Source organism: Benincasa hispida, chromosome 11 (genome assembly GCF_027475165.1).
Source record: "Benincasa hispida cultivar pf3 chromosome 11, pf3_genome.v1.1, whole genome shotgun sequence".
NCBI lineage: Eukaryota > Viridiplantae > Streptophyta > Magnoliopsida > Cucurbitales > Cucurbitaceae > Benincasa > Benincasa hispida.
The window spans coordinates 70,495,971-70,506,288 of NC_143488.1; the positions used below are offsets into that span (position 1 = coordinate 70,495,971).

General features: G+C 33.4%; 1 long non-coding RNA gene across 7 annotated transcripts; it reads left to right on the forward strand.

The window, feature by feature from the left end:
- The first annotated feature begins 6,012 nt into the window (after positions 1-6,012).
- Positions 6,013-10,013, forward strand: LOC120090140 (uncharacterized). Of its 7 annotated transcripts, XR_016524322.1 has the most exons (6): positions 6,015-6,643; positions 6,924-7,001; positions 7,517-7,612; positions 7,990-8,065; positions 8,176-8,635; positions 9,321-9,751. It is a non-coding gene; the product is annotated as an uncharacterized LOC120090140 (long non-coding RNA). The 7 variants fall into 7 exon arrangements; XR_016524319.1 differs by adding an exon at positions 9,855-10,013 and having other exon boundaries at positions 6,014-6,643; positions 7,517-8,635; positions 9,321-9,475; XR_016524321.1 differs by having other exon boundaries at positions 6,014-6,643; positions 7,517-8,326; positions 8,515-8,635.
- Positions 10,014-10,318: the final 305 nt, after the last annotated feature.

The following is a 10,318-nucleotide window of genomic DNA, read 5'->3' on the forward strand; positions in this document are numbered from 1 at the left end:
GAATCACATCTAAAGAGAGATCCCACTTAAAGCATTTGAAGCTTTGGTTGAGGAAGATAATAGCCGCCATTTTAGAGTCATCATAAATCTTTCAATGGAATCCGGTATGTATATATTCTTGACAATTTGAAATGAATGATTCTAGAGTTTATCTATTCAATATAGATATAGAGTATTTATGCTAACAAGTAGTATCAGAGCCTGAATTTCATGTTGGATTGTTGGTTTAAATTTATTTTCCATTGGTTTTTTTTTTTTTTTTTTTTTTATAATTTTGGTTTCAATAAAGAACTTATAGAATCTTTAATTCTTTAAATCTTGGTTTCATTGGCGGGATAAAGTATTTTTGGCTTAAAGAATTCAAAGATTCAAAGTATTTTTGGTTTTGTCAGCTGTGCGTGCGTGGGTTTCACAACAATTATCGCCTACCAATAGCTTTTTTAATTCAAGGAATTTGGTGGTCTGAAAGTTCTTTTTTAATTAAATTGTTCTTGCCGATTTCAGAAGTCCAAGTGATTTCTTGTTTCCTCACTACAACTCAATGTTATAACTATTTTGCTTTCAATATGGTTTTGGTGACTACTACTTGATCTGAAGCTAAAATTATGAATTTGCGTTTAATAATTAGTTTGATTTATTGCATCCACTTGCAATTTAATAGGTATCTGAATAGTCATTTGTAGATCTAATTTAAATTAGCATATTGATGATTTAAGGTTAAATTTGATTAATCATGTTGTGGATTCAAGATTAATTGATCATGTTGTGGATTAAATTTAAATATGATTGATAATATTTGACGATATTCACATGTTTGTGTTATTTTAGTTATATTATGCAATTATTAAGTGAATATTAGTAAATACTATTTGGTGTCTTCCTCTTTTATTTTTGTACAATAATATTATTATATTATTGTGTCTTATATTTTAGATTGAGTTGGTCAAAATAATATGTTACCAAAGTAGCCTCTGTTATCTAGATTAATTTAATTCTAAAATATAAGATGTGCATATTCATAAATTTATGCGGATAATTATCGGCCCAAAGGAAGATAATTATTTGGCCAAATTGTGGGTATGCATGTGGCAATAGTATGTGACAATTATAAGGATTGCTCATGTGAAAAATAGTCGGTCCAAAGAAAGGTTATTTTTTTACAGAGTTAATTGTTAGTACTTTGATCACTATGTTGAGAGTACCATTTACAGTTGGTGTTTTTGCCCAAAGACTGGACATCAATGTTGTGTTAGGTATCTTGTTAAAGGGGCCCACCACATATGTAAAATTATTTTGTTATATTTTAATTTTGAGCATATGTTTTGCTATTTATTGTTTCAGTTGGTCTTACTCAAATATCTAGAAATCTGAGTTCAATCCCTAAGTTGAATGGATCGAACTTCAAGATTTGGAAGGAAAGCTTAGAGATACTTCTCGGGTGTATGGATTTAGACCTTGCATTAAGGACCGATAAACCTACTTCTATTGAGGAACAACCAAATACGGCTAATATAGAGAAGTGGGAACGATCAAATCACATGTGTCTGATGATCATTAGGCACTCCATTCCGGAGTCTTTTCGGGGCTCTATCACAAAAGGTGAAAATGCCAATAAGTTTCTTGCTCAAATTGAGAAATATTTTACTAAAAATGAGAAAGGGGAAGCAAGTAGTCTTTTGATTTCTTTAACTTCTATGAGGTATAAGGGCAATGGAAACATAAGGGAGTACATTATGGAAATGTCCAATCTCGCAGGTAAATTAAAGGCACTTGATATCGAGATAAATGAAAATTTACTCATGCATCTGGTACTTATCTCTCTTCCTGCACAATTCACTCGGTTTAAGATAAGCTATAATACTCATAAAGATAAATGGAGTATTAATGAGCTTATCTCATAATGTGTGCAAGAAGAAGATAGGTTTAAAAGAGAAAGGAAAGAAAGTACTCATTTGGCAACATGCTCTCGTGATAAGAAGAAAAGGAAAATTGTGGATGTTGTAGAAGGGACATCTCAGCAGAATAAAAACAAGAAACAAGCTACTGAAAATCCTTGTTTTTTCTGCAAAAGGAAAGGTCACTTCAAGAAAGATTGTCCCAAATATGCCAAGTGGCGTGTAAAGAAGGGTAAACTTCTTACTTTGGTTTGTTCTGAAGTTAATTTAGCTTCTGTATCTACAGATACTTGGTGGGTAGATTCTGGTGCTACTACTCACATAAGTATATCAATGCAGAGTTTCCTGTAGAGCCGGCTGCCAAGTAATGCTGAAAGATTCATCTATGTGGGCGATGGCAAAGCAGTTCCAGTTGAAGCTATTGGAAATTTTAGACTACTTTTAAAAACTGGTTGTTATTTGGATCTGAATGAGACTTTTGTTGTATTGTCATTTAGACGGAATTTAGTTTCTATTTCTAGTTTGGACAAATTTGGTTTTTCTTGTTCTTTTGAAAATAATAAAGTTAGGTACTTTTTCAAGATTCTAAGCTTATTGGTACCAGTTCTTTAATTGATAATCTATATATGCTTGATTCTTTTGCTTCATTTAACAAGATCCTGTTATCTAATTCATGTGGTACAAAGCGTAAATTAAATGAGAATTCCGCTATGTTATGGCACAAGCATTTAAGTCACATCTCTAAACAGAGAATTCAGAGACTTGTGTCAGATGGAATTCTTGATTCCCTTGATTTAAGTAACTTCAACGTTTGTGTGGAATATATTAAGGGAAAACAGACAAACATAAGAAAATTAGGTGCCAACAGATGCTCAGACGTCTTAGAACTAATACATACAGACATTTGTGGTCTATTCCCTACGGCCTCTTGGAATGGACAACAATATTTTATTACGTTCATAGACGACTATTCAAGATATGGGTACCTATATTTAATTCATGAGAAGTCTAAATCCTTGGACGTTTTCAAGTCTTTCAAAGCTAAAGTCGAACTTCAACTTGGAAAGAAAATTAAGGCTGTCAAATCTGATTGTGGTGGTGAATATTATGGTAGATATGATGGATCAGGTGAACAACGTCCAGGGCCTTTTGCCAAATACCTAAAGGAATGTGGAATCGTCCCGCAATACACTATGTCGAAATAATGACGTTTGGAATATCGAAAAACAATGACGTTTGGGAACTTATCGAACTGCCATCAGGAGTGAAACCCATAGGTTGTAAATGGATATTTAAAACCAAAAGGGATTCACATGGCAATATCGAAAGATATAAGGCTCGTCTTGTTGCAAAGGGTTTTACTCAAAAGGAAGGCATTGATTACAAATAAATTTTCTCTCCGGTTTCATCGAAAGACTCTTTTAGGGTAATCATGGCACTAGTAGCTCACTTTGATTTAGAGCTACACCAGATGGATGTAAAAACTGTGTTTTTCAATGGGAACATTGATGAGACGATTTATATGGTGCAACCAGAAAACTTTGTGTCTGGTAATTCAAATTCTATGGTGTGCAAATTAAAGAAATCCATCTACGGTCTCAAGCAAGCCTCTCATCAATGGTATCACAAATTCCATGAAGTGATAACCTCATTTAGTTTTGAGTGAACATTGTGGAAGATTGTGTATATCACAAGTTCAGTGGGAGTAAATCAATCTTTTTAGTATTATATGTCGATGACATACTCATAGCTAGTAATGATGTAGGTTTATTACAGGACACTAAGAGATTTCTTAAAAGAAATTTTGAAATGAAGGATCTTGGTGATGCTTCTTTTGTATTAAGAATTGAAATACTGAGAGATCGTTCTCAAGGTATTTTGAGATTGTCACAAAAGAACTACATTGAAAAGATCTTGAGTAGATTTGGCATGAAAGATTGTGCGCCAGGAGATACCCCGATCGCTAAAGGTGATAAATTTTATTTAGTTCAATGCCCCAAGAACACACTCGAGACTAAGGAGACGCAGAAGGTTCCCTATGCATTGGCCATTGGAAGTCAAATGTATGCCCAAGTATGTACGCGTCCAGATATTGCGTTTATAGTTGGAGTGTTAGGCAGATATTTGAGTAACCTGAGAATGGATCATTGGAAAGCAGCTAAACGGGTTATGAGGTATTTACAGAGAACAAAAGATTATATGCTCACTTATCAGAGATCAGAAGTTTTGGTGATCATTGGGTATTCTGATTATGTTGGATGTCAAGACATTTTGCGATCCACTTCAGGCTATATCTTCATGTTGGCTGGAGGAGCTGTATCTTGGAAAAGTTTAAACAAACACTTATAGCTTCTTCTACCATATCTGTGGAGTTTATAGCATGTTATGAGGCATCAAATCATGGAATATGGTTGCGAAATTTTGTCACTGGGCTGCGGATAGTGGTTGGCATAGAAAGACCACTAAAATGATTTTGTGACAATAAGTCAGCTGTGATGTATTCCAACAACAATAGAAGCAATACGAAGTCAAAGCATGTAGACGTGAAGTTTCTGGTTGTTAAAGATAGAGTTCAGAATGGTCAAATTTCAATAGAACACATAGGAACAAACTCTATGGTGGCAGATCCATTGACTAAAGGTTTACCACCTAAAGTTTTTCATGAGTATGTTGCTCACAAAGGTGTTAGTCACTTTTCTGATTCCATGGTTTAGTGGGAGTTTGTTATTGAGGATATTCTTTGACCTTATTTTGTTTATTTTCTATATAGAATAAAGTTGATGGTTTATGTTTTATTATCTGAACTTGTTTATCATGCATGCAGTTTAGCATAAAAAAATTTTAGAATGATCTCATTAAGGAATTTGGACCAGTTGGAGACAGGTATGATCTAGATCACTTTGCATGCAGTTTCCATGCTATCCATCCATACTTTATCTATGTCACTGAATGTATTAGAATTGGTGATCAAGGAAGGTTTAGTTACAAGGGTAGTGACGAAAGCCGCCTTGATTCCATGCTAATACAGGAGATGAATCAGATTGAACTAAAAGAAAATTCTATTATTGAAATAACCTGTTTATGCGTGCTTAAAGTTTATGTGATTTATTATATTAGGTACATAGACATAGCCCAAGTGGAAGATTGTTAGACATATTTAAATAATAATATGTTTAATTAAAGTATGGCTATGTATGTGGATTAGTAATTTATCACATTGAGTTATTTTATTAGATTGGGCCCTATTATGTGATCTAATTAATTAAGGCCCTAGATTCCTAATTGAGTATGGACTTAATAGGTAGAAGCCCATTCCTAGTTAATTAAGGTTTAATGGGAACCCTAATTGAATTAGTATATAAAGAGACCTTAGGCTATGGTCCCCAACATACCAAAGCAATAAGCACTCAGTCTTTCTTGAATCCCATCTAGAGAGAGATCCCACTTAGGGCATTTGGAGCTTTGGTTAAGGAAGATAATAGTCGCCACTTTAGAGTCATCATAAATCTTTCAATGGAATCCAGTATGTATATATTCTTGAAAATTTGACATGAATGATTCTAGGGTTTATCTATTCAATATTGATATAGAGTATTTATGCTAACATTTTATTGTATCATTTAAATATATTAAATGAAATGTTTGTCTTCTATAACCAAAATATTTGCTCTGTACCTCATATGAATATTGATATACCTAAATTGTTATAATATTGAAGGAACCAATAATACTGATATACATAACAATGACTATATTGATACATATGATATAAATGTTGATATACTTAATATATCAATTGTGCGTACGCGTGCCGTTTGATAACTAGTTGGTTTTTTATTTTTTGTTTTTGAAAACTAAGCTTATAAACATTACTTAAGAGTGTTTGTTTCAAGGGTTGTTTAGGCATTTTAAGCCCAACCTTTGTTTGGAGCAAGGATCTACTTTCCCGTGGGATTGAATCACTACAAGAATTTTGGGCTTTATTGTCAATTGGAAAAAGTGAAATCGGGTGTATAATGTCTGTTTAAAAAAAATGAAAAATCGACATTAAAGATCGGCTACAATGTTAGTTTAAAACCGACATTAAAGGTCCTCATTTATTTTTTTTAACTTTAGTAAAAAATATCTCTCTTTCATTTCGCCACCTTTCTTCTCTCTCCTTTCTCACTTCTCTCTTACAAACCCTCTCTTCCCCTTATCGTCCAGATCTGGTTGTTCGTGTATCGATCTGTCGTGGGGTTTAGTGGAGGTGGGTCGCTGGTTGTCAGATTTGGCAATTCAACTCGCCATTCAGCTCGTTCGTCGTGGAGGTGGGTCACCAGCGTTCAGGTTCCGGGTCTTTCGATCTGTAGAGGTCTTCCGATCGTCGTGGTTGGTAGTTTAGTCGTGGGTCTTTCGTCTGTAGAGGTGGGTCGTGGATGTGGGTCACCAACGTTTGAGTCTTCCGGGTCGTGGGCTTTTCTAATCTGTAGAGGTGGGACGCTGGCGATCATCACCAACTCGTCATGGGTCATTTTCATTCAACATTGTCTTCATCTAGCGTTGTCGTTCTTTGCCATTCCGGTGGTGCAGATCGCCATTCACAGCTCGCTCAGATCTAGTCGGCCAACTCTGTCGTGGGGTTCTTCAGCTTATTATCCAGCTCCTTCTGGTTGTCAGATCTGTTTGCTCTGTCGTTTTTTTGGTCGGATCTTTTCGCTTCGCCTGTTCTTTTAGCCCCGATCTTCACTCAGATTTGTTTTTTCGAGGTTTCTTTTTACTGATTTTTCCTTATTTGTTCATAATATAATAAAGTTCCTGATTTCATCTTGTTTTGCGATCAACATAGTATTTTTTTCCCCTTCTTTTTAATGATTTTTCCTTCTTAGACTTATTGGGGTTCCATCCAAGTTGTTGATTTCATCTTATATGATTAATGGGTGCACTTATTTCTCTTCCATTTTTCTTTCGATTCGTAAGTTTAATTTCTTTCTAATCGAAGGAATTTGGTTGTATTGTTTATTGATGTGCTATTTATCTGAATATCAGGAGATTTCCAGCTTATGTGTGAAGCCTTGCGAATGAGTAAATACCATCACTACGGTTTTCAACATTAAGAAGTCTGAGGTAATTAACAGAACTTCATGTAGAATAATTGAACCTTTTGAAGAGGAATAATTTCTTAATCTTGTGTATGTTGCCTTACAATGTCAGATTCCAGCATTTATATAGAGATTGATTGAGTTTTGATTCCTAGTTATAAGTATCTGCTTCCTATTCATTTTATTATATTATCTATGATGAACTTTTTAAGACCAATTCTAACGGTACTATTTGAGATATATATATTTGATGAACTCTTAGGTTACTATTAATTACATGATAATATTGCACACATTTTATAGCGATCGATTGATATTTTAAAGTTACATTGCATGTGCTTTGTTCTCGATTCACTAATGAAGAGTATTTTCAAATGAGATGCAAAGGTACTCTTAAAAACTATTATGCTTAGTTATACCAAAATATTTATGAATAATTATGGAAGTCAATGTAGAAAAGCTTAGAAATTGAGACCAAAGAAAATGCTACTTCACAATGAGAATTCCTACTAAATGCTAGCTTATTTTTGCTAATATCAGGGAATAAGGACGTTTCTTTTCATCATCATAGTTGTCAAAATATTGATAAGATATGGAGAAGTAATATCTTATCTTGTCGTGTCTATTTCGACATTGGTAAGTAATTTTCATTGTATCTTATGTGTCCCAAAGCAAATATTTTCCTATAATAGCAACAACGTTCAACATGAAACTTAAAAATAAGAATTTATTTAATTTGTTTTAAAGTCCATTGCTATACATTATATCTATAGAAGTTGTGACCAACATAAAACTTTTTTCCTTTCCTTTCCTTTATTTGTACTTCTATTTGAAATTTTCTTAATACTCCTCTTAGGCGAAGTGATTGAAAACTGGGGAGACTTTTGCCATAAAGAAAGTCTTACAGGACAAACGTTAAGATAATTTGGAATTTTCTTATAAAAATCTTGCAGGACATTTTTTATTTATTCTTTTCCATCTTCATTCCAACATTAAATCAATGTGTTTATTAGATCTTCAGGGGGGCTAGCTTATATTCACATTGTTCCTGGAGTTTGTCATCAAGATGTAAAGCCTCATAATCTTTTGGTATGTAACGTATTTGTGTCTTATTATTTGTGAGCTAAGTAATAGTTTCTCTGCTCCTCATCTTTCATGGGTTCATTTTGATTCTTCTTTCCGACGCTTTTAATCTTAAGAGAATAACCTGGAAGCGTTTCGTTGAGCTTTGGAAGCTTAGGCTCTAATGGGTTTCATCAGATCTTATAAGCCCACCAATGGCTTCTCTCCTAGATGGGTTTTTCTATTTAGCATTGCTAGCTTCTTCCTGGGTATTTTTGTTGTCGATAGGTATTTTCTCTTTTTTTCTTTTTTGTGCCTGAGGTCTTGTTTCCTGAGTATATTACATGAAAGACATAATAGAGTTGGAAATAAATCAATGAGATAGTATGCTTCTCTAAATGTACTCTTTGAGTTTATTGAAAATTAAAGAATACTATTTTGTGATTTTGCTTTGGATCATTTGTGAATGCAATTAGCAATATCAAGTCAAACTTATGGGATAAAGAGGGATTGGCAAGGAGATCTATGTGTGCCGGTGGAATACCCTTAGAGTGGATTGAATTGTAGCAATGCAACTACTTCAAGAATCATTTATTTGTAAGTGCAAGTCTTTTATAAAGCTCAAGTCTTTTATGAAGTTTCTTGATGCCATCAAATTCCTGTTTCCATAACTAAGTTTCAAAGTCTTGTTGTTCTGCTAGCTTTAAAATGTTGTCATGTTTTTTGGATATCTAGGGTGAATTTTGCTTATTTCAAATATTTGGAATTTGAAAGTGTTTTAAATTTAAGTTGGATCTTAATTAGATGTTTGAGTTGAACTTATAATAGGTATTTGTTTAGTTTACTTGAGTTGTCATTGAATACAGTTGGTTAGTTTTTAACAAGTTTTGTTGGATTTATTTTATGAAGTATTGAATATTCATTTTTTGAGAATTTTGGTAACTCTGTTGAGAAGAAGTGGTTGTGGGATATTATTGGGAGTGTGTTTCTTTAAACGGGTTCAAGGTAAATTTTTTATCTTGTTGTGGTAGCGTTCTTATGCTACCGAAAATTTTCAAAATATAAGAGTAATAAACTTGATTTCTTGATTGTTTGAGAAGCACTTTTAAAATACTTAGGTAAGTAGAATTCTACCTATTGGGGTCTGTTCTCTTACGTGCTAACATGATCCTTGATTTACTTATTTGTTCAAATTGTTGTTTTCAATTTCTTGGATCATGTTGTTGACATTGTAGATTTTTCGATTTATGATTTGATTTGATTTGATTGATGGGTTTTTCAGACGACATCACGCATCTTGCGGATTGGAAGGTGGAAAGGTTCGAGACGAACATTTTGAAGAGGAGTTGTGCCTGAGATTGCTACAAAAAAAGGGAAAGGACTACCCTATTGGCCCTATTCTTCTTGGATTCTTCATTTTTGTCATCATTGGATCATGTGAGTTTTAGATTTTGGATGCTAATTTCCTCTTTTCCTCTTTCATATGCTTATGCTTATGTTTTGGCATACTTTGGATTTTTATTATGTGATTCGAGCTTCTTTGTGGTTGTTTATAACAAGAACATGATATCTCGGCCTTCTTTGCAAATTTCCATGAAGACTCGAAATCAAAGATTTGAGAATTTATGTACATACGTATATGTGTGCAGAAATGTAATTGTTTAAATGTTGGTTGTTTAAATGATATCTCGACCTACTGTATGGTTGTTTAAATGTTGTCTTTCCATAGCTCTATAGCTTGAATTTCATAAATTCTTTTGTGTGGGGTAGTTGAATTTTTATTATATGTTGTTTGCCCATTTTTCTCTACTTATAGGAAGTCATGCTTTCGATTTGGATCAAATTTGTGGTGGATGGTGGAGAGAACATAATGAAGGAGCAATTGAAAGACTATTTTGGAAACATTACATTATATAATGACAACAAGTGTGTGTACACTTTTGTTTTGTTTTGTTTTGTTTTGTTTGGGGAGGGGGGGGGGGGGGGGGGGGGGGGGCATATTTACAAAGTTTTAGTTTGTATTTTATAGTTTAAAAGTAAGTTCTCGCTCTTTTTTTATATACTAATAATGTTGTTTGGATTTAACAAAATTTTAATTTTGCTATGTAACCCTTATGAGTTTTGGTAATTTGTTGATTACCTTGGTTTTAGAGTTAAATTATCATCCAATTCCTCTTTGTGACTTATTATTATGGATTTGTGAAAGTAATTAAGAATTTATTTTGTGCATATATAGATTGATTACCTTGGTTTTAGGGACATGTCTGTTTTTTACTTTTT